This window comes from Rhineura floridana, chromosome 2, assembly GCF_030035675.1.
Source record: "Rhineura floridana isolate rRhiFlo1 chromosome 2, rRhiFlo1.hap2, whole genome shotgun sequence".
NCBI lineage: Eukaryota > Metazoa > Chordata > Lepidosauria > Squamata > Rhineuridae > Rhineura > Rhineura floridana.
The window spans coordinates 188,495,534-188,517,106 of record NC_084481.1 but is presented as its reverse complement, the minus strand read 5'-3'; the positions used below and the strand labels follow the sequence as shown (position 1 = coordinate 188,517,106).

At 46.9% G+C, this 21,573-nt stretch overlaps 1 protein-coding gene across 1 annotated transcript in view; it reads right to left on the bottom strand.

Moving 5' to 3' along the window:
- MIPOL1 (mirror-image polydactyly 1) overlaps positions 1–21,573 on the bottom strand; it is a 295,370-nt gene that overhangs the window by 243,356 nt on the left and 30,441 nt on the right. Inside the window, exon 2 of the mRNA XM_061611676.1 lies at positions 379–481. The gene's annotated coding sequence lies outside the window, so the exon portion shown is untranslated. The remainder of the gene's footprint in view (positions 1–378; positions 482–21,573) is intronic.

The window sequence follows — 21,573 nt, the reverse complement described above, 5'->3', positions numbered from 1 at the left end:
TCACTATGTATTTCAACGTATGCCTATGACTCTCCTAGGAAACCTGGAGTTGAAGGAGCAGAATTACTGCTTGAAATTGACAGACAAATGGTCAAGGAACACCTAATCACTTTGAAAGAGTTCAAATCTGCAGGGCCCAATGAACTGCATCTTAGAATACTGAAGGGACTGGCTGAAGAACTCTCGGAACTACTGTCTATTATCTTTGTGAAATCATGGAGGACTGGTGAAGTGCTGGATGACTGGAGAAGGGCTAATGTTGTCCTTATCTTCAAAAAGGGCAAAAAGAAGGAACTTGGGAACTACAGGCTAGTTAGCCTGATATCAATCCCTGGGAAAATTCTGGAGCAGATTATAAAGCGGTCAGTCTGTAAGCACCTTGAAACCAATGCAGTGATTACTAGAAGCCACCATGGATGCCAACGACGTCCTGGTGATCCTGGTGTCCTGGAGCTTCTCCCACCATTGGCTGCCTTGGATCCTGGTTGTTGAATGAATGAAATATTTATTAGTCAATAGACCTTCAAGTCGGAAAAGATACAAATATTAGTATAAAATACATAAGAACATCCCGTCAAAGGACATTAAAACTTATTTAAATAGATATTAATAAAATGTACTTAAACAGATTAAAATGATTAATTGATTAATCCGATCTGATTATCTCCTTAGATCGATATCTATACACAATAAAGTTGTATTAGGATAAAATTAAATTGTTTATAAGATGGGATAAAGCCTAGATTCCCAGCCTCTAATTTAAGGGTAGGGAAAATTCTTCCTTATCTGTATGGCTGTGTTGATAAATTTGGCCACAGTCAAGGTGATCTTTTCGTTGTGGCCCTGTAGAACAATTATTAGTAATGCTTCAATTGAACGGCCGGGAAGCTTTGATATAATTGGTAAGAGAAGATCTTTTCTAGGTTTCTCATATAGTTTACAAGAGAATAGAACATGGGAGATGGTCTCTATTTCTGAGTCGTTACAAAGACAGTACCTGTACATTCTCAGTATTTTTTTATATCTACCGGAGAGAAAGTTTGATGGTAGGACGTTGAATCGGGCTAGCGTAAATGCCCGTCTGTATTTAGGGACGGATAACCAGTATAGGTATTTCATCCCTTCTGAATTTGGAATAATATTCATGCCCAAGGCCCTCAGAGAACAAGGACCATTCATTGAGCTTATTATAGACTGGTTGTCGATGTCTATTAGTCTAGATTTAACCATGGTTCTAGCATTATTATAGTCCAAATCTAATATTTCTGAAGGGTGGAGACCCATCGATTTTAGCTTCTCCGTAACCTTTTCTGTCCATGTTACATTCGATAATGGGTCATTTAAAAAGCAGGCCAGGTAAGATTCAGATGTTAGTAATTTATAACAACGGATCCAGAAGTAGATGATATGTTTCCATAGAAGGCAGGACAAGGAGTTCATCCCAGCTTCTAATAATAAGGAAGCTCCTGAAACGCAGCTAGGGACTCCAAATAGAGATCTTAGTGCAGAGTATATTATTCCATCCAAATTTCCTTTATAATAAGGAAACCAGACGGGGGCACCATAAGTCAACATTGGGATGATTTTAAATTTTATAAGCCGTATTGCTGCCGGGATGTATTTTCCTCCGTTAGTGAAAAAAAATCTTATAGTTGCCCCGAGATTTTTATTTGCCTTAGCTTTTAAATAAAGAATATGGGAATTCCATAGTCCAGTCTCCTGGAACCAGATCCCCAAATATTTGTACGAATTAACCTGTTCGATTATTGTGTGGCCCATCTTCCAAATGTGTCTGTCTTTTCTTCTCGAGAATATCATGATCTTAGATTTGACATAATTTATCTCTAGAGAATTTTCCTTGCAATAAGAGTTAAATCTCGTAAGTAATCTATTGAGTCCAAGGCGATCCTGGTTGTTATCTCCCTGGCAAATGTCTTGATCTGAGGAGCTTGCTGAGTGGGGCTGGCACTTGCCATCTCCCTCACTGTTGTCAACGGTGGCCATAATCTCTTTACCGGTTGCAACAGTTCTGCCCTTCCAGCTGATGCCTGCACTGTGATAACAAACGAGTGCCCTTTTGACACTACCCGCATCTATGACACAGCACTGGACCTCTGGCTTCCTTCCTTGTTGATGGCAGCAGTGGAAGCCGGTTTGACTTCCTGGTGTTGCACAGCCTCCCTCTCTTTCTGTGGAACTGGCCCCTCTTCAGTCTCCTACAAAGTGGTCCTGCTTCAGGAGGTGGCTGCAGAGGAAGGCTCTGAAGAGGAGCCTCACCACCAGCCTCTGGTTGAAATGGACGAGGAAGAGTGCTGCCTTTGAGGGTGGAGGGAAGAGAGCTACCCACTTTTGCTGCTAGACTGTCCTTCATGTTCTTGAATGGACAGATGGGCTTGTGTTCAAGGTGGAGAGCTGGCCAGGCAGGAATCTCCCCCAAATTGTTTTTTTTTTAATGTGTTTTTAAATTTGTATATTTGTTTTTAACGTTTTTAATTGTTGTAAATTGCTGAGAGAGCTTCGGCTATGGGGCGGTATACAAATGTAATAAACAACAACAACAATAATAATAATAATTTATCAAGAACAAATCCTGATAGACTAATCTTATCTCATTTTTATGGGATAATCTCTCTGGTAGACTGTATGAAGGCTGTGGACATAAGTATCTCGACTTCAGCAATGCTTTTGACAAAGTGTCCCATGTTTTTCTGACTAGCAAGCTAACTAAATGTAGGCTGCATGGAACAACTATCAGGTGGATCCACAGTTGGCTATAGAACTGTACTCAAAGAATGCTTAGCAAGGGTTCCTTCTCATACTGGGGGGAGGTAACGAGCAGGGTACCGCAGGGCTCAGTCCTGGGCCTAGTGCTCTTCAACATTTTTATTAATTACTTGGATGAGGAGGCGCAGGGAATGCTTATCAAATTTGCAGGTGATAAAAATTGGGAGAGATAGCTAATACCTGGGAAGACAAACAAAATTCAAAGGGATCTTCATAGGCTGAAGAAATGGGCTGAAAACAACAGAATGAAATTTAACAGAGATAAGTGGAAAGTTATACATCGAGGAAAAAGAAACCCAATGCACAGTTATAAGATGAGGGATACTTGGCTCAGCAATACTACTTGTGAGGAGGATCTTGAGATTGTTGTTGCTCACAAGCTGAATGAGCCAACAGTGCAATGTAGCTGCAAAAAAGGCAAATGCTATTTAGGCTACATTAACAGAAGTATAGTTTCAAAATCGTGTGAAGTATTAGTTCCCCTCTGTTCAGCACTGGTTAGGCTTCATCTTGAGTACTGTGTTCTGTTCTGGACATTGCACTTTAAGAAGAATGCAAACAAACTGCAACAGGTTCAGAGGAGGGCAACAAGGATGATCAAGGGGCTGGAAACAAAGCCCTGTGAGGAGAGACTGAAAGAACTGGGCATGTTTGGCCTTGTGAAGACTGAGGGGAGATATGACAGCATTCTTCAAGTACTTGAAAGGTTGCCACACAGAGGAGGGCCAGGATCTCTTCTCGATCATGCCAGAGTGCAGGACACGGAATAAATAGGGCAACCACCAGTTGGGTGTACTTTAATTTAGATTCCTGCATTGAGCAGGGGGTCGGAGTCGATGGCCCTGTAGGCCCATTCCAACTCTACTGTTCTATGATTCAATTCCTCAGACTCCCTTTCTGTGAAAATCAGCTCGGGCACAGGATTCGGCCCTATATTTTCCACTTCCAAGTTTGGTGCAAAAATTATAAGTTCACCAAACTTTGAATGTAGCACAGAGTTAAATCAAGTGTTTCCCCTTCAATATGGATCAGACATTTAGGTAGTATATATTAAATGTATAAAGCCTTTATTAAATGTATAAAGTATTATCTACATTTTAACATTAACAGATAGGGAAGAGAAACCTGAAAAATGTACCCCTGTTTTCCTAGTGTTAATCAGATACCAGGATCTTTTAAAATATCCTGAAACGTTTTGCCCTAGGCCAGGCTAAACTAAATCACTTAATCTAGGAGGGTACAGCATATAAAAGCAAAGTTAGCTTATAGAATAGTTTCCCCAGGGAACAAACAGCCTGTTTTCTTAGCACTCATATTCATGCCAAGTTTTGATGTAATGACAAACTACACCACAAAAGGAGTTGCATTTCTACACAGCTAGAAAAATTTACTGACAAATCTAAAGGTCAAAAAATTAATAGAAGAAAACTCTACTCAATCTAGAACAGGTGCTATGAGAGGTTTTCACTGCAGAAAGGATAAAAGGTTATAGGCAATTTTTTAAAAATGACTAGCTAAAAACAAAAGGGTCTGTATTTCAGGGATATTTCAATACTATCTCCATCTCTAAACTGAAGCTGCGGTTTGGACAAAGCTAGCTACTTTGAGAACACGTCATCAAAAAAAAAAAAAGACTACCTATTCTACAGTAACATTTCTTGCTGTTACAGACACTACTTTGAGCACTATAAAACTTTGTATTTGTGACCATAACATTCCAATTCTATTCCTTGTTTCTCATGGTGGATGGCTTACACCAGAAAATGAAAGGGTGTGAGGGAATTGTTATTCCATTAGTTCTCCTGGACCTCTCAGCAACTTGCGACACAATCAGCCATGGTAACCTTCTGAACTCTCTATTGAACAGAATTTAAGTGACAGAGTTTTCTTTTTATTTATTATTAAATTTATATCCCACCCTTCCTCCTAGAAAGAGTCCAGGGCTCCTTTACAGTGATTTTAGTGCTTCCTGGGGGAATGGTTTCAGAAGGCAGGTACTGGGAGACTTCAGTTAAAATGAGCTAGTTCAGTTGAATGAAGTTTACTCATGTAGTTAAAAAAATCTCTGAAATACACAGTTCCCATAATTGCTGGGTGAATTAAAGGTGAATTATATTCATTTTAGAATAGAACTTTGAACAATTTCTAGTTCATCTTCAGATGCATTGGCCCCACCCTCAGCAGGAAGCCTGGGCTCAGCTTTCATTTTTCAAAAAGTCGATGGACATCTATAAGGAAAGTTAGAAAGGAAAATGTGGAGGCAATGTTCTAAGGCGTATTAGGCAAATACAAGAGGCACTGCTGTTGCTAAGGGCACTTCATCACTTAATCACTGTTGCTAAGCGATCAGAAGGAAGAAAAGTGAGGCATTTCCTGTATCTCCCCTGCTGAAGATATCTGATCACTTCCCAAAGGAGCAATGTGCAGCAAGAAGTACAGGTAGAGGTACAAAGTGAATGATGCCTTTTGCCTTCAACAGCTGTGTGGCCAGTACAAATTAAATAGGGTAAGCCTTTCCTTATATGGAAATACAATTACGGGAAAAGCTTCACATTCTGTCCGTCAGAGATCTTATTACAGGCACACCCCACTTTAACGTTCGCAATGGGACCGGAGAGTATACTTAAAGCCAAAATAAACGTTAAGTGAAGCAATTGTCTTCACTTGTAGTGCACACAATTACCACTAGATGGCAGCAGCGTCATGCCAATAAAGTATACATTAAGAGGGGGAATGGGGACAAATGGAGCATGTACATTATAGCGAGGCAACGTTAAGCGGGGTATGCCTGTACTTATGTGTAAAAAGTCACACAACAAGTGTGTGTAAAAAGCCACTGATTTACTTTTGGACCCTATATGTCAGCACAGCAGCTTGTAATGTTCTGAATGCTGTTGCATTTTTTAAAATTTGTTTTGCTTTGCAGAGAACGAACTTGAACTGAGTTAGTTTATTTTGTAAAAGGGCAAACTTGAACTAGTTCTTTTGGACAGGATGAACTTGAACTAGAACTAGTTTCTTTTAGAGTTGAACTTTTCAAGCACCAGTTCTACCCCATGACCATTGGTTTGCATCTCCCATGTTTTTTTAACAGGCTTGTTAGACTAAACAAAGGTGCAAGATGTTCACTTGTTGATTTATACGGCTCAGCTATTACGCACACAGTTACACAGACTTGCATAGAACTCTGCATGTTAATAACTGTACAAGTTCTCCTGGAACTGCTCAGGTGGCGTGTTTTACCAGCTTCTACTGGAGTGCCAACTGTGGCTCCATCTGTTGAGTTCAGATCTGGCCACAATTATCCATGCTCTAGTTTCATAAATAAATCCAGCCTGGATGTGTTTGTTTATGTTATTATTAAAAGCATTTCTATACTGTCTCCTGCATCAAGTTTCACGGCAGTGTACAATATACATATCAAAATGTTAAAATACAGGAAAAAATACACTTAAAAGCTAGGGCAAAGTTAGAATGATAATATACCGAGATAAAGCACCAGCAAAGGCCTGGGAATACCGCCGTAGTCTATGGGGCGGCTGCTTTTAGAGACAGTTCAGAAACTTCAGCTGGTTTCTGAATGGAGCAGTTCGAATCCTAATGGGGGCTAGATGGTTGGATCATGTGACACCATTACTGTACCAGCTGCACCCTGGCTGGTGGTGTGTTTCTGAGTCAAACTTAAATGGTGGCGACCTTTCAATGATTTGTGTCCAAGTAATCTGAAAACTCAACTACACTAACAGCAATCTGACCATACTTTTAAGACCAGCAAAGAAGGTCCTTTTTACTGTCCATCTTCAAGAGCAGGCAAGTTTTCGGAATCATGGAAGAGAGCATTTACTGCAGCAGCTCCATGGTTGTATTATTATTATTATTATTATCATCATCATCATCATCATCATCATCATCATCATCTCCCAGTAGGAGCCCAGGGGCTGTTCTGGAAGTCATTACCAACTGGGCTTTGTCAGGTCACAACTCATTCAGGTCTTTAAAACTTAGCTGTTTTAAGTGATCTTGTCTCTCCCATTTTAAACAAATTGTATTGGTAGTCAAAAACAACACATTAGTTATGACATATAGACAAAAAAAGAAATCTAAAAAAACCAGGCTTTTGAGTACTTTACACTGATGCAATGACATTAATCCAAAATATCACCCAAAATATTTAGATCAATCATGTATTTATCTTCCCAGCACAATCTGGAGTTCAGTGGTCTTTTCTTGAGTGTTTTATCTGATTTACTGCATGTTTTTGCTGCCTTTTCATCAAAGTTATGTTTTGGGGGGAGCTGGATGTATGTCTCTTACTGTTGGCTTTATCACTGTTTGGGATTTTGAAAGCACTGGGTCATATCCAATGCTGCTGTTCTGCTGGCGCAACAGACTTTTGCACAAAGGAAATTTCCCCTCCAGCACCCTGGGTATCCTCAAAATATGCTCTAGAGAATTAAAGGACCCATTTAGAACATATTTTGAGGGAACCCGGGGAGATGAGAAGAAAGGGAAGCCCTGTTGTGTGAGCAGAACTCCGCACATGCAGTGTTGCTATTGCGGAAGCTAACCTGAGATAATTATATTCTTTAAAAAACAGCCTATAAATAATTTTTAAATAAATACATAAATAAAACTGTTCAGCATGACCTACAGAATTATACATTTAAGATTTGTCTCAGGACCAAACTGATGTTAATGGTATGAATGCAATTAACATGCCCATTTTCTGTTATGCAAAAAGGAGAGGAAAGGGAAAACCTGAGCAGGCTCAAGGAGGTGAAGAGGAAGAATATAACTCTCTTTTTGCCACAGTCTGAACAGAAAATTACCTCTCCACAAGCTGCTATTTCAAGGCTTCCCTTGAAATGCAGCTTTGGAGAGAATTTTTCTGGTCAAGAAGGACCATAGTGGGGGAGGTTGGAGAGAGAGAGACCTGCCATCATTCCAAGTCTGCTCAGGTTTCTCCAGGGCTGCCATTCACATAAGAGAACACATACATGTTAATTGCATTCACACCATCATCCTGCGACAAGGATTTTTGGAATTATTTATTTATTTATTTATTTTATTCGATTTATATACCGCCCACAGCCCGAAGGCTCTCAGGGCGGTGCACAACATAGGATAAAATACAATAAAATCACCAAAATCAGTAGAGCATAAATATTAAACAATAAACAACCTAATATACGTTAAAAGCTTAAAAGATAGATTAAAATGCCTGGGAGAATAAAAAGGTTTTCACCTGGCGCCGAAAAGATAAAAGTTTAGGCGCCAGGCGGACCTCATCGGGGAGACTGTTCTATAATTCAGGGGCAGCCACTGAAAAGGCCCTAGATCTTGTTACGACCCTCCGAGCTTCTCTGTGAGTCGGAACTCGGAGGAGGGCCTTAGATGTTGAACGTAGTGAACGGGTAGGTTCATATCGGGAGAGGCGTTCCGCTAGGTATTGTGGTCCCATGCCGTGTAAGGCTTTATAAGTCAAAACTAGCACTTTGAATTTAGCCCGGAAACGGACAGGTAGCCAGTGCAAATGAGCCAGAACAGGTGTTATATGTGCAGACCGCCTAGTCCTCATCAGCAGACTAGCAGCTGCGTTTTGCAATAGCTGTAGTTTCCGAACTGTCTTCAAAGGCAGCCCCACATAGAGCGCATTGCAATAATCCAATCTAGAGGTTACCAGAACATGCACAACTGAGGCGAGGTCGTCGCTTTCCAGATAGGGACGTAGCTGGGCTACCAACCGAAGGTGGTAGAATGCATTCCGTGCCACCGAGGCTACCTGCGCCTCAAGAGACAGGAATGGATCGAAAAGAACCCCCAAGCTACGAACCTGTTCCTTCAGGGGGAATGTAACCCCATCTAGAACAGGTTGAACATCCACCATCTGGTCAGAGAAGGCACTCACCAACAGTGTCTCAGTCTTGTCAGGATTGAGCCTCAGTTTATTAGCTCTCATCCAGTCCATTATCGCGGTCAGGCAGCGGTTCAGCACATTAACAGCCTCACCTGAAGAAAATGAAAAGGAGAAATAGAGTTGCGTGTCATCAGCATACTGGTGACAACGCACTCCACAACTCCTGATGACCGCACCCAGCGGCTTCATGTAAATGTTAAAAAGCATAGGGGACAAGACCGATCCCTGCGGGACTCCACAATGGAGAGTCCAGGGTATCGATCCATACTCCTCAAGCCCTACCCTCTGGAGGCGATCCACCAAGTAGGAGCGGAACCACTGCCAAGCAGTACCTCCAACTCCCAGCTCCATGAGTCTCTCCAGAAGGATACCATGGTCGATGGTATCAAAAGCAGCTGAGAGATCAAGGAGAATCAACAGAGTAACACTCCCTCTGTCCCTCTCCCGACATAGGTCATCATACAGGGCGACCAAGGCTGTTTCAGTGCCAAAACCGGGCCTAAAACTGGATTGAAACGGATCTAGATAATCGGTTTCATCCAAGAGCACCTGGAGCTGGCTGGCAACCACCCGTTCTAAGACCTTGCCCAGGAATGGAACATTCGCTACCGGTCTATAGTTGTTCAAATTATCTGGGTCCAGGGAAGGTTTCTTTAGGAGTGGTCTCACTACTGCCTCTTTTAAGCAACTAGGGACCACTCCATCTCTCTAGGAGGCATTTATCACTTCCCTGGCCCAGCCGGCTGTTCCAACCCTGCCAGCTTTCACTAGCCAAGAGGGGCAAGGATCCAGTACAGAGGTGGTTGCACGCACCAGTCCAAGCACCTTGTCAACGTCCTCAAGCTGTACCAACTGAAACTCATCCAATAAATGAGGACAAGACTGTGCTCCGGATACCTCATTAGGTTCAACTGCCATAATACTGGAGTCTAAGTCCCGGCGGATGCAAGAGATTTTATCTTGGAAGTGCCCAGCGAACTCGTTACAGCGGGATTCTGAAGGTTCTATAATATCCTGAGGGCTAGAATGTAAAAGCCTTCGGACAATTTTAAAGAGCTCCGCTGGGCGGTTGAGAGATGATTTAATAGTGGCAGCGAAGTATCGCTTTTTCGCTGCCCTCACCGCATAGTTGCATCCGTCAGGAGTACGCCTCCATCTACACTCAAGCCTTCTCCTCTCTTGCTTCATCGCTCTCAGCTCCAGGGTATACCACGGGGCTGCATGAGCTCTGCATGGGATAGGGCGCGCAGGAGCGATCGTGTCCACGGCCCAGGTCATTTCCGTATTCCACAGTTCGACCAGGGCTTTGACAGGAGCGCCTGTCTTATCAGCCGGAAAATCCCCCAGAGCCCTTTGGAAACCCGAAGGATCCATTAGTCTCCGAGGTCAGACCTGCTTAATAGGTCCTCCACCCTTGCGGAGGGAAAGGGTGGCTGTAAGCTTAAACTTCAGCAAGCGGTGATCTGTCCATGACAATGGGGTCGATAAAAAACTCCCCACCTCCAGATCACCATCTCCATGTCCAGTGGCAAAGATCAAATCAAGAGTTTGCCCCGACACATGCGTTGGGCCAGTGGCAAATTGAGACAGCCCCATGGTTGCCATGGAGGCCATGAAGTCCTGAGCCGCCCCAGATAAAGCAGCCTCGGCATGGATGTTGAAGTCTCCCAGTACTAATAGTCTGGGGGACTTCAACAGTACCTCCGAGACTACCTCTGACAGCTCAGTTAGGGAAGCTGTTGGAAGCTTGTTTGGAGGGGCTCTGGGACATAAGGCTGGGAAAATGTGGCTTGCTTTCTTGCAACAAACTACAGATGCTTTGGCAGCTCCCAACTATTCCTGGCACATTACTTCAGAAGAGTAAACTTGAGTTATTTCTGGAATCATGCCAGAATTGAGGAATGGCACTTTTTAAGCTTGCAACTGAGGTCAACCTTGCATAGAATGTAATCAGACAGTAAGAGAAAGACTTATCTAGCCTGAGGGCTCTTTCTATGCCAATTGCAATCAATGGCAAAATCAGCAAATATTCAGCAGGATGACTGATGACAGGCAACTCCTGTGCAGGCATTCTTCTCTTCATGTGATTTGAATCACCTAAGGCAAGATGCACCAGCTAGCTCTACCCCCCCCCCACATTTCCAGGGAGCCTGCTGTATAATAATAATAATAATAATAATAATAATAATAATAATAATAATAATAATTAAATATCCCACCCTTCCTACCAGTAGGGGCCCAGGGCAGCAAACAAAAATACTAAAACACTGTGGAACATCATAAAAACAGACATTAAAATATATTAAAAACAAAACATCTTAAAAAATATATTAAAACAAAACATCTTAAAAATATTTTTAAAAAGCTTTAAAAACATCTTAAAAACCAATTCCAATACAGACGTATAGGGGGCAGGAGGGGCAAAGGAAGGGGGAAGGAAGGGGCAGGAGGGGAGGGCAAGTTTGAACATTTGCATGTTTTTTGAGTTCAGTGCGATTTATGTGAGATGCCCTATTCCCCTCACAGAGCTACAATTCCCAGAAGAGGGGATGACCATTAAAACTCCTCTGGCTACTGGAGCTCTGTCAGGGGAATAGGAGTCTCCTCTCAGCACCCTTCACAAACTACACTTCCCAGGATTCTTTGGGGGAAGCCATGACTGGTTAAAGTGGAATAAACATCTGACATGGGTGTGGCCCCCTGATTAGCCAAGCCATGCAGCTGTTAGTCTGGCTTTTAGAACACTGACAGTTGGTCCTTACTGAGCATGCCCAATGTAATAATAGACTTCAATGTTAAATTTCTTACATTAATTAAAAATCAGCCAGGAATTTTTTTAACTTTTAAACTGCAGATGAAGGCCATAGTATGGGACAAGGTCAGTAATAGGATTACAGGTACTCTGTGAGCATGGCTGATTTTTAATTAATTTCAACAGATTATAAGAACTCTGATAGAAAAAAGTCCAAAAGGGCTCTGGGTTTTTTTTCTCTCTTTTTAGACTTTGAACTCTCTATTCTCTCTGACTGTTTTGTGTATCGCCATGAAAATTGACAGGGTTGTTAAGCAAGCGTTTCTGAGTTCAGGACTATAAGTTTTGTAAGATTTTGTTTTGAAATGAGCTTATGGGAAGGATCAGAATGGCATGGGGGTATTTTCAATTTAACATTGCGGAATGCGAAAAATCCATGCTGGCCCTAGTATACAGCCACTCTCATGGCTATATAATATATAGAAATGTACCTTAAGGTCAAGTACAATAGAAGGTCATGGCTGTCCTAAAAATCCTGGACATGTGGAATGACCTCTGGAAGCATAATTGAACTTCCTCTCCATTTTGTCCCTCAGACCCCCATCTCCTCTGGAGGGTTGGGGGAAACCCCAGAGGAGATTTGGGGACACATGGAGAAAGGAGAGGTAAAGGAAGTTCCGTTGTGTTCATAGAAGTCATTCTGTGGATGCAATCATTTAGTTGGATACAAGCCCCTGATTTGTCACGAAACTTCATTCACATTTTAAAATAAATAAATCTTCCTTACATATGTAAGGTGTTTTTTTTTTTTTAAGTTGTTTGTCTCTTTCACTTAAGAAGTTGCTACTTGGATCATGAATATAAATTTACTGGCTTTGTCCTATGGCATAAAGAGAAGTTGCAAACCTTTATACAAATGATGTGTGTGACATAAGACATATTATATTACCTGCATAAGAAATGAGAGTAGAAATGAGCATTCTTTGGGACTGAGGTGTTCGTAAAACAGTCCTCTGCAGAACATTTGTATGGAGTTCAGGTAAATTCAGGGTCAAACAATTGCCAAGAAGTTTGTTTTCTATAGTTCAGGACTTGCAAAATAGATGGCTACAACAAAGGTGATTTACCAAATTGCTCAACAGAAGTAAAAAAAAAAAAGTTTCCTGTTGAGACACGGTGTATGCCTCACATTGTTCAGCAATTTGGACTATAACAAAGTCTTTATTAAAATCTATTGAATTTGATCTTAACAACAAACTTTCGGTGACAAACAGAAATTTTCCACTCCTCATTCCAAGTAAGGCACTACTCTGTCACATGGGTGCTATAGTGGAATCCAGTTGGTGCCTTTGTACTCACAGAAGCCCTTAGGTGAGCACAATGGCATCAACTGGATATTACCCAAAACTATTTTTTTTAAAAAAAGTATCATTGCTAACATAAGTGGCAGTTTACGGACTATGTAAAGCTACATGAACCTCTGACATAGCTCCCCTTACTAGACTGTCCTGTTTTTGTCTGGTGAAGGAGCCCACAAGGTAAGGTGGCATGGTGGGTGAGTTGTTGCAGCACCACAGAGAGGTCTGAGTGAGCAACTTGCTCTGACAAAGGGTAGAGAAAGACTGAGGTCTTTTGAGCCTCAGTGTCATGGCCCCGTCAGAGGACTCCTCAGATGAGGACTACTCGGGAGTAACAGCAGCAGACCCAGGAGCAGCAGGAGACACGGAGGAGCCTCCTGAGAATCCAGCTCCTTCTGCCCCTCAGCTGCAGAGCACCCCAGGGACAGCAGAGGCCCTGCAGCCAGACACAGACAGTGAACAGGATACTCCCCCCTCACCTGCAGAACGTAGACAGCAGAAGGTCAGGCAGAAGAGAGGCAGGCCTGTCTCCTTAAGGCCCAAATGCTGAGGGCTCACACCTGCTGTCCATCCTGCTCTTTATAAGGCACTCCTTGGCTGCAGCTTGTTGCTGACTGCAACATCAGGCGTGGCTTTGTGTAGACCTAGTTTCCCTGCAGCATCTCTTTGACTGACCTCCTTGGCAATTGATCCCGGACCTCCACTGACCTCGCTTCTGGACTTCTGACTCGGCAAGTACGCTTCGGATAGGCCTGGCAGATTTACAACCCGACTGCTGGCTAAGGACTTTCCTTCCCTGCCAAAGACCCAGGAATTTCCAGCCCCCCCGACACTGCTGAGGCAGTGTAGAGCTGACAGTTTGCAGTCAGCCCAAACAAAGCAGGCAACAAAGGAGTGGGGGAAGTGCTGACCATGGAGCAACTCCAGCAGGAAAACTTGCTCCTGCGCTCACAAGTAGACCAGCTGCTGTTGGCCGTCCAAGGCTTGCAAACCCAGCTAGCAGCAGCCCCACCCCCTCTCCCTACAGGGAGAGCCAAGTGCCCTGTGACTCTCCCAGATAAATTTACTGGGGCTTCCGACCAGCTCTCAGCCTTCTTGGCCCAGGCCCAGCTCTTCATGGAGTTACGCCCAGAGGCCTTCCCAGATGATAAGACCCGGGTGGGATTCTTGATTAACCTCTGCACCGGGGCGGCAGCTAGATGGGCCACGCCCCTGCTCCTCGAGCGGAGCCCCATGCTCAACGACCTAGCCGCCTTCTCCAGAGAACTGAAGGCTATGTTCGAGGACCCAGTCCAATCTGCCACAGCCAACCGCCGGATATGCAGGCTGCGGCAAGGCCGACGCCCCTTGGGGGAATATGTAACAGACTTTCGTCTATTGCAACAAACCCTGGGCTGGAACGAAGCCGCTCTCATGGACCAGTTTCAGGAGGGGCTGTCGGATGAGCTCCTGGATGAGCTAGCTAGGGTGGAGCGCCCTGGAACCCTGCAAGCCCTCATACGCCTGTGTCTCCAGATTGACGGGAGGCTGGAAAGCAGGCGTGCTGCCAACCGACCCCGGCCAGTCTACAGAGCATCAGCCCCAGTGGCTGGGCCCTTGGAGCCTGTCGGCAAGGACCCTACACCCCCGGCAGAACCGATGCAGCTGGGAGGGGCTCGGCCACGTCTCTCTGCGGCCGAAAAGCTGCGATGCCGGCAACAGGGCCTCTGCCTGTATTGCGGGGCCCCGGGACATTTTGCAGCCCAGTGTTCCGCGAAACGACCCACAGCCCCTGCCTCGGGAAACGCCCATGCCCCGGCCTTCACAGGCCCCTGAGCCGGGGCAACCTCATGGTTCAAGGGGCCCGCCACCTCAGTTCCTCACCGCCCAAGCATCTGACCGTGTTGATCGCACTGACAGTCCCTGGAAGGGGGACCCTACAAGTACCCACCATGCTGGACTCAGGATCCACCAGCAATTTTATGGATGTGTCCTTTGCCAAGCTCCACCGGGTTCCTAGTCAACCCATTCACCGCCCCCTCCTGGTGGAGACTATTGATGGCCGGCTTCTCGCCTCGGGCCCTGTAGTACAGGAGACAGTGCCGCTCGACATGGCCCTGGGGGAGCACGAGGAAAGCCTCCAGTTCTACCTGGCTGCCGCACCCCACTTCCCGGTCGTGCTGGGCCTGGCATGGCTCCAGCGGCATGACCCCATCATCCAGTGGTCCACGGGCCGACTGACCCTCGGATCCCCCCATTGCCAAGCCAGCTGCTGGAGGCCGAAGGAGCGCATCCTGATGACCCAGGAGGCAAGCTCCGTGCCCGAGGCCTTACCGGAACGGTACCGGAAGTTCGCGGATGTGTTTGGGAAGCAAGAGGCAGACCAGTTGCCGCCCCATCGTCCTTACGACTGTCCCATTGATCTGCTCCCCGGAGCCAAGATTCCCGTGGGCCGGCTTTATTCCCTGTCAGAACCCGAACTGGCAGCCCTCAGAGAGTTCCTCGACAAGAACCTGCGCCGAGGGTTCATTCGCCCTTCCACGTCCCCTGCAGCCGCCCCTGTCCTCTTTGTCAAAAAGAAATGTGGGGAACTCCGGCTGTGCAATGACTACCGCGCCCTCAACTAGATTACAGTTCGGAATCGCTACCCTCTGCCCCTGATCCCAGAACTGTTAGAGCCACTGCGGGCCGCTCGCATTTTTACCAAACTAGACCTGAGAGGGGCCTACAACCTGGTGCGTATGCGGGAGGGCGATGAGTGGAAGACGGCCTTCCGCACCCGGTATGGGCACTTTGAGTACACCGTGATGCCATTTGGCTTGTGCAACGCCCCTGCCGTCTTCCAGCACTTCATGAACGACATCTTCCGGGACCTCCTAGACCGCTTCCTGGTGATCTACTTGGATGACATCCTGATCTACTCGCGGAACCCCTCGGAACATAAGGAGCACGTTCGAGCGGTGCTGCAGCGCCTGCGGGAGCACCGCCTCTTCGCCAAGCTCGAAAAATGCACCTTTGACCTCACGACCGTGGATTTCCTAGGCCATCGGATCTCACCCTCGGGTATCCAGATGGACCCCGCCAAAATTGAGACCATCCTCCACTGGGCCGCTCCGTGAAGCCCCAAAGATGTGCAGCGCTTCTTGGGCTTCGCCAACTATTACCGCCGGTTCATCTCCCACTTCTCCGAACTCACCACGCCCATATCAGACCTGCTTCGAGGCAAAGAGAAGTTTGTTTGGACCGAGGCCGCTCAACAGGCCTTCCGGCGCCTCCAACACGCCTTTACATCTGAACCCATCCTCCAGCAACCCGACCCTACCCGACCTTACATAGTGGAGGCCGATGCATCGGATAAGGCAGTGGCAGCGGTCCTACTTCAGCCGGTGGGGAGCAAGCAGTCCCTGCTCCCCTGTGCGTTCCACTCCCGGAAACTCAACGCTTCGGAACAGAACTACACCATTTGGGAGAAGGAGTTACTGGCCATCAAAGAAGCCTTCGAGACCTGGCGTCATCTCCTGGAAGGGGCACGCCATCCGGTGCAGGTACGAACAGACCACCGAAACCTGGAGCACCTGCAAAGCGCCCGATGGCTGAACCAACGCCAGATCCGGTGGTCCCTGTTTTTCTCCCGGTTCCAGTTCACGGTCACCTACCTCCCTGGCCGCCGAAACACCCTAGCAGACGCGCTCTCTCGCAAGCCAGAATACCGAGCCGAGCAGGTCGATCGCCCCCTTCGCCCAATTCTTCGCCCAGAGAACTTCGCCGCTACCCACCAGCCACAACCCCTCCTGGACCGGGTGCAGGAACAGCAGCAAAAGGACCCCTACGCCCTGGCCCAGCAGCGAGAGCTCCAGTCAGGGATGCCCGCCCGGGACAGCCCCTTTTCCTTGCAGCAGGGCCTCTTGTATCACCGGAACCGGTTGTACGTTCCCCTGGGAGCTCTGCGGGGCGAGGTGCTCCACCTCTGCCATGACAGCCAGCCGGCAGGGCATTTTGGAACGTATAAAACCCTCCACCTGGTCCTACGGGATTTCTGGTGGCCCCGGGTCCAAGCGGACGTCAAGGACTATGTAGCGGCCTGTGATACCTGCCAGCAAGCCAAGAGCCACCCCGGCAAGCCCCCGGGGCTCCTGCTCCCACTGCCTACCCCCCCAGGCCCTGGCGCTCGGTCTTCCTGGATTTTATCATGGACTTACCGGCCTCCCGGGGAATGACCACCATCCTCGTAGTCGTAGACCTGTTCACCAAGATGGTCCATTTCCTCCCCTGTGCCGGCCTACCCTCTGCCCCAGAAACTGCGCAACTGTTCTTGACCCAGGTTTTCCGGTTACACGGCCTCCCTGACCACCTGATCTCTGACCGAGGAGCCCAGTTCACCGCCCGGTTCTGGCAGGCCCTGTTTCAGGCCCTGAACGTCCAGATCCACTTGTCCTCCGCCCACCACCCTCAATCAGATGGACAAACAGAACGTACCAACGCCACCGTCGAACAACACCTGCGGTGTTACACCTGCTTCCAACAGGACAATTGGGTGGATCTGTTACCGCTGGCGGAGTTCGCGTATAATAACTCCGTGCATGCCTCCACGCGCCAGACCCCGTTCTTTGCCTCTTACGGCTACCACCCCCTATTCTTCCCCTCAGTGCGACCCCCATCGCCGGTCCCCGCTGCGGATGTCATGCTGCAGGAGTTGCAGGCTCTGCAGGCAGTCCTGAAGGAGCAGCTGGAGCAGGCCAAGGACACGTATAAGCGCTTTGCTGACCACCACCGCCAACCAGGCCCGCCGCTGAAGGTAGACGACCGGGTATGGCTCTCAACCAAATTCCTGTGGTCGCAACGGCCGTCTCACAAGCTGGCGGCTCGGAATGCAGGTCCCTTCCGGATCACCCAGCAAATTAACCCGGTGGCGTTCCGGCTCCAACTCCCTGCCTCCTTCTGCATTCACCCTGTCTTCCATAGATCACTGCTGACTCCCGCTCTCCCGCCTCACCCCTTGGGTAGTCAACCACGGCCCCCACCACCGATACAAGTCAACGGGGAAGAGGAATTCGAAGTGGCGCAGATCCTGGACTCCCGGAGGCATCGGGGCCGCCTCCAGTACCTCATAGACTGGCAGGGGTACGGCCCTGAGGAACGCTCATGGGAAGATGCAGCGCAGGTGCATGCCCCTCGTCTGGTCCGGCGCTTCCACCAGTGCTACCCGGATAAGCCGGGCCCCGGCGGGAGGCGGAGGGTTGGTCGTGGGGCGGGGGATAGTGTCATGGCCCCGTCAGAGGACTCCTCAGATGAGGACGACTCGGGAGTAACAGCAGCAGACCCAGGAGCAGCAGGAGACACGGAGGAGCCTCCTGAGAATCCAGCTCCTTCTGCCCCTCAGCTGCAGAGCACCCCAGGGACAGCAGAGGCCCTGCAGCCAGACACAGACAGTGAACAGGATACTCCCCCCTCACCTGCAGAACGTAGACAGCAGAAGGTCAGGCAGAAGAGAGGCAGGCCTGTCTCCTTAAGGCCCAAACGCTGAGGGCTCACACCTGCTGTCCATCCTGCTCTTTATAAGGCACCCCTTGGCTGCAGCTTGTTGCTGACTGCAACATCAGGCGTGGCTTTGTGTAGACCTAGTTTCCCTGCAGCATCTCTTTGACTGACCTCCTTGGCAATTGATCCCGGACCTCCACTGACCTCGCTTCTGGACTTCTGACTCGGCAAGTACGCTTCGGATAGGCCTGGCAGATTTACAACCCGACTGCTGGCTAAGGACTTTCCTTCCCTGCCAAAGACCCAGGAATTTCCAGCCCCCCCTGACACTGCTGAGGCAGTGTAGAGCTGACACTCTGTCTCCAGTTCACCTCTCTAGGATGCACTCTGTTCCTCAAGTCTAGGGGATGGTGCCCATGAGGCTCTGGCACTGCAGGCCCTGATGCTGGAGGATCTGGTCTAGGGAGCTCTTGGCTGCCAGTCTCGGACTTAGTGGTGCCCTAGTTTCCAGGATCACTCTTCTTCGCTGGTGGCTGTGCAGCCTCCGACTGTATTTTGATTGCTGCTGGAGGATGCAGTCATGACAGAGGCAAGCACAAAACATGTTCAGTACAACCAGTATTTCCCTATAAACAGCAACAGCATCCCTCACCTTCCACAACCTAGGCCAATTCCAATATAAGCTTACATAATTACTTCCTCATGCCTAAAGGTGGGCAATGGGTGGCAACTGGAAATGATTATTTGAAGGTCAAATTCCTAGGCAATATATTAATCTTATTTGCCTTAATTGGGTGATTATTTTATGCTGGAAATGAACAAACAAACCAGGTAACTGACAACTAGCAAAGAATTAGAAAGAGAAAGAAATGAAACAGGAGGAAAACTGTCTCTGCTTTTCCAGAAGGAAACTAGAAGAAATAAGGGGTTATGTGGGAAATATGTAACTTGTCCCTCGGGTCCTCCTCCGTGCCTGAGGACTGGAAAGTGGCAAATGTAACGCCAATCTTCAAAAAGGGATCCAGAGGGGATCCCGGAAATTACAGGCCAGTTAGCTTAACTTCTGTCCCTGGAAAACTGGTAGAAAGTATTATTAAAGCTAGATTAACTAAGCACATAGAAGAACAAGCCTTGCTGAAGCAGAGCCAGCATGGGTTCTGCAAGGGAAAGTCCTGTCTCAGTAACCTATTAGAATTCTTTGAGAGTGTCAACAAGCATATAGATAGAGGTGATCCAGTGGACATAGTGTACTTAGACTTTCAAAAAGCGTTTGACAAGGTACCTCACCAAAGGCTTCTGAGGAAGCTTAGCAGTCATGGAATAAGAGGAGAGGTCCTCTTGTGGATAAGGAATTGGTTAAGAAGCAGAAAGCAGAGAGTAGGAATCAACGGACAGTTCTCCCAATGGAGGCCTGTAGAAAGTGGAGTCCCTCAAGGATTGGTATTGGGACCTGTACTTTTCAACTTGTTCATTAATGACCTAGAATTAGGAGTGAGCAGTGAAGTGGCCAAGTTTGCTGACGACACTAAATTGTTCAGGGTTGTTAAAACAAAAAGGGATTGCGAAGAGCTCCAAAAAGACCTCTCCAAACTGAGTGAATGGGCGGAAAAATGGCAAATGCAATTCAATATAAACAAGTGTAAAATTATGCATATTGGAGCAAAAAATCTGAATTTCACATATACGCTCATGGGGTCTGAACTGGCGGTGACCGACCAGGAGAGAGACCTCGGGGTTGTAGTGGACAGCACGATGAAAATGTCAACCCAGTGTGCGGCAGCTGTGAAAAAGGCAAATTCCATGCTAGCAATAATTAGGAAAGGTATTGAAAATAAAACAGCCGATATCATAATGCCGTTGTATAAATCTATGGTGCGGCCGCATTTGGAATACTGTGTACAGTTCTGGTCGCCTCATCTCAAAAAGGATATTATAGAGTTGGAAAAGGTTCAGAAGAGGGCAACCAGAATGATCAAGGGGATGGAGCGACTCCCTTACGAGGAGAGGTTGCAGCATTTGGGGCTTTTTAGTTTAGAGAAAAGGCGGGTCAGAGGAGACATGATAGAAGTGTATAAAATTATGCATGGCATTGAGAAAGTGGATAGAGAAAAGTTCTTCTCCCTCTCTCATAATACTAGAACTCGTGGACATTCAAAGAAGCTGAATGTTGGAAGATTCAGGACAGACAAAAGGAAGTACTTCTTTACTCAGTGCATAGTTAAACTATGGCATTTGCTCCCACAAGATGCAGTAATGGCCACCAGCTTGGATGGCTTTAAAAGAAGATTAGACAAATTCATGGAGGACAGGGCTATCAATGGCTACTAGCCATGATGGCTGTGCTGTGCCACCCTAGTCAGAGGCAGCATGCTTCTGAAAACCAGTTGCCGGAAGCCTCAGGAGGGGAGAGTGTTCTTGCACTCGGGTCCTGCTTGCGGGCTTCCCCCAGGCACCTGGTTGGCCACTGTGAGAACAGGATGCTGGACTAGATGGGCCACTGGCCTGATCCAGCAGGCTCTTCTTATGTTCTTATGTTCTTATCTGATGAGCACAGCTTCATTGAAAACTAGTACAGACCTCGAGAAAGTCTGTGCCAAGAATCCCAGGTAACTGCAGAACCTGAATATGTGAATGTGAAAAACAAGGCCATATATTTAAGTTTACTGTAGAAATGGAAATGGACTGCCTTCAAGTGGATCCCGACTTATGGCGAGCCTATAAATAGGGATTTCATGTTAAGCGGTATTAGAGCACCTAGTATTTTTAGGCATTTTACTCATTAAATATAAAGACGTCACTGTACTTCTTTTAAAACTCCATTTTAGGTTTACGGAAAAGACCCCAGTGATAAAGCACTTAACTTTGCATGCAAAAGTTCCCAGACGGAACCCCAATCTTCTCTAGGAAGGGCTGGAAAAGACTCCTGCTTGAAATCATGGAGAACCCTTGCCAGTCAGTGCATACAAAACTGACAAATCTGACCTGGTATAAGAGAGTTTCCTGCAACCCCATTACCACTAGATTTAGAAACACAGGAGACAGCCTTATTCTGGTCCGGTATGCATGTCATGCTAAGCCAAACCATGGCTTACTGTTAATGTGCAAGCACGCAGATGCTCACAGTAAAAATCACTACCCTGAGCTAAGTCATGTTTGGCTTAGCATTACATTCAAGGCCAGGTTCACGTCTTGCCTTGCTCTGGAGAAACCATGAGCTGTAGCAAAGTTTTGTTCTTAGCTTACCACTCATCATTTGTCTGTGGGATATAAACCACAAACCCAGATTCTGATATAACACTAGGTCA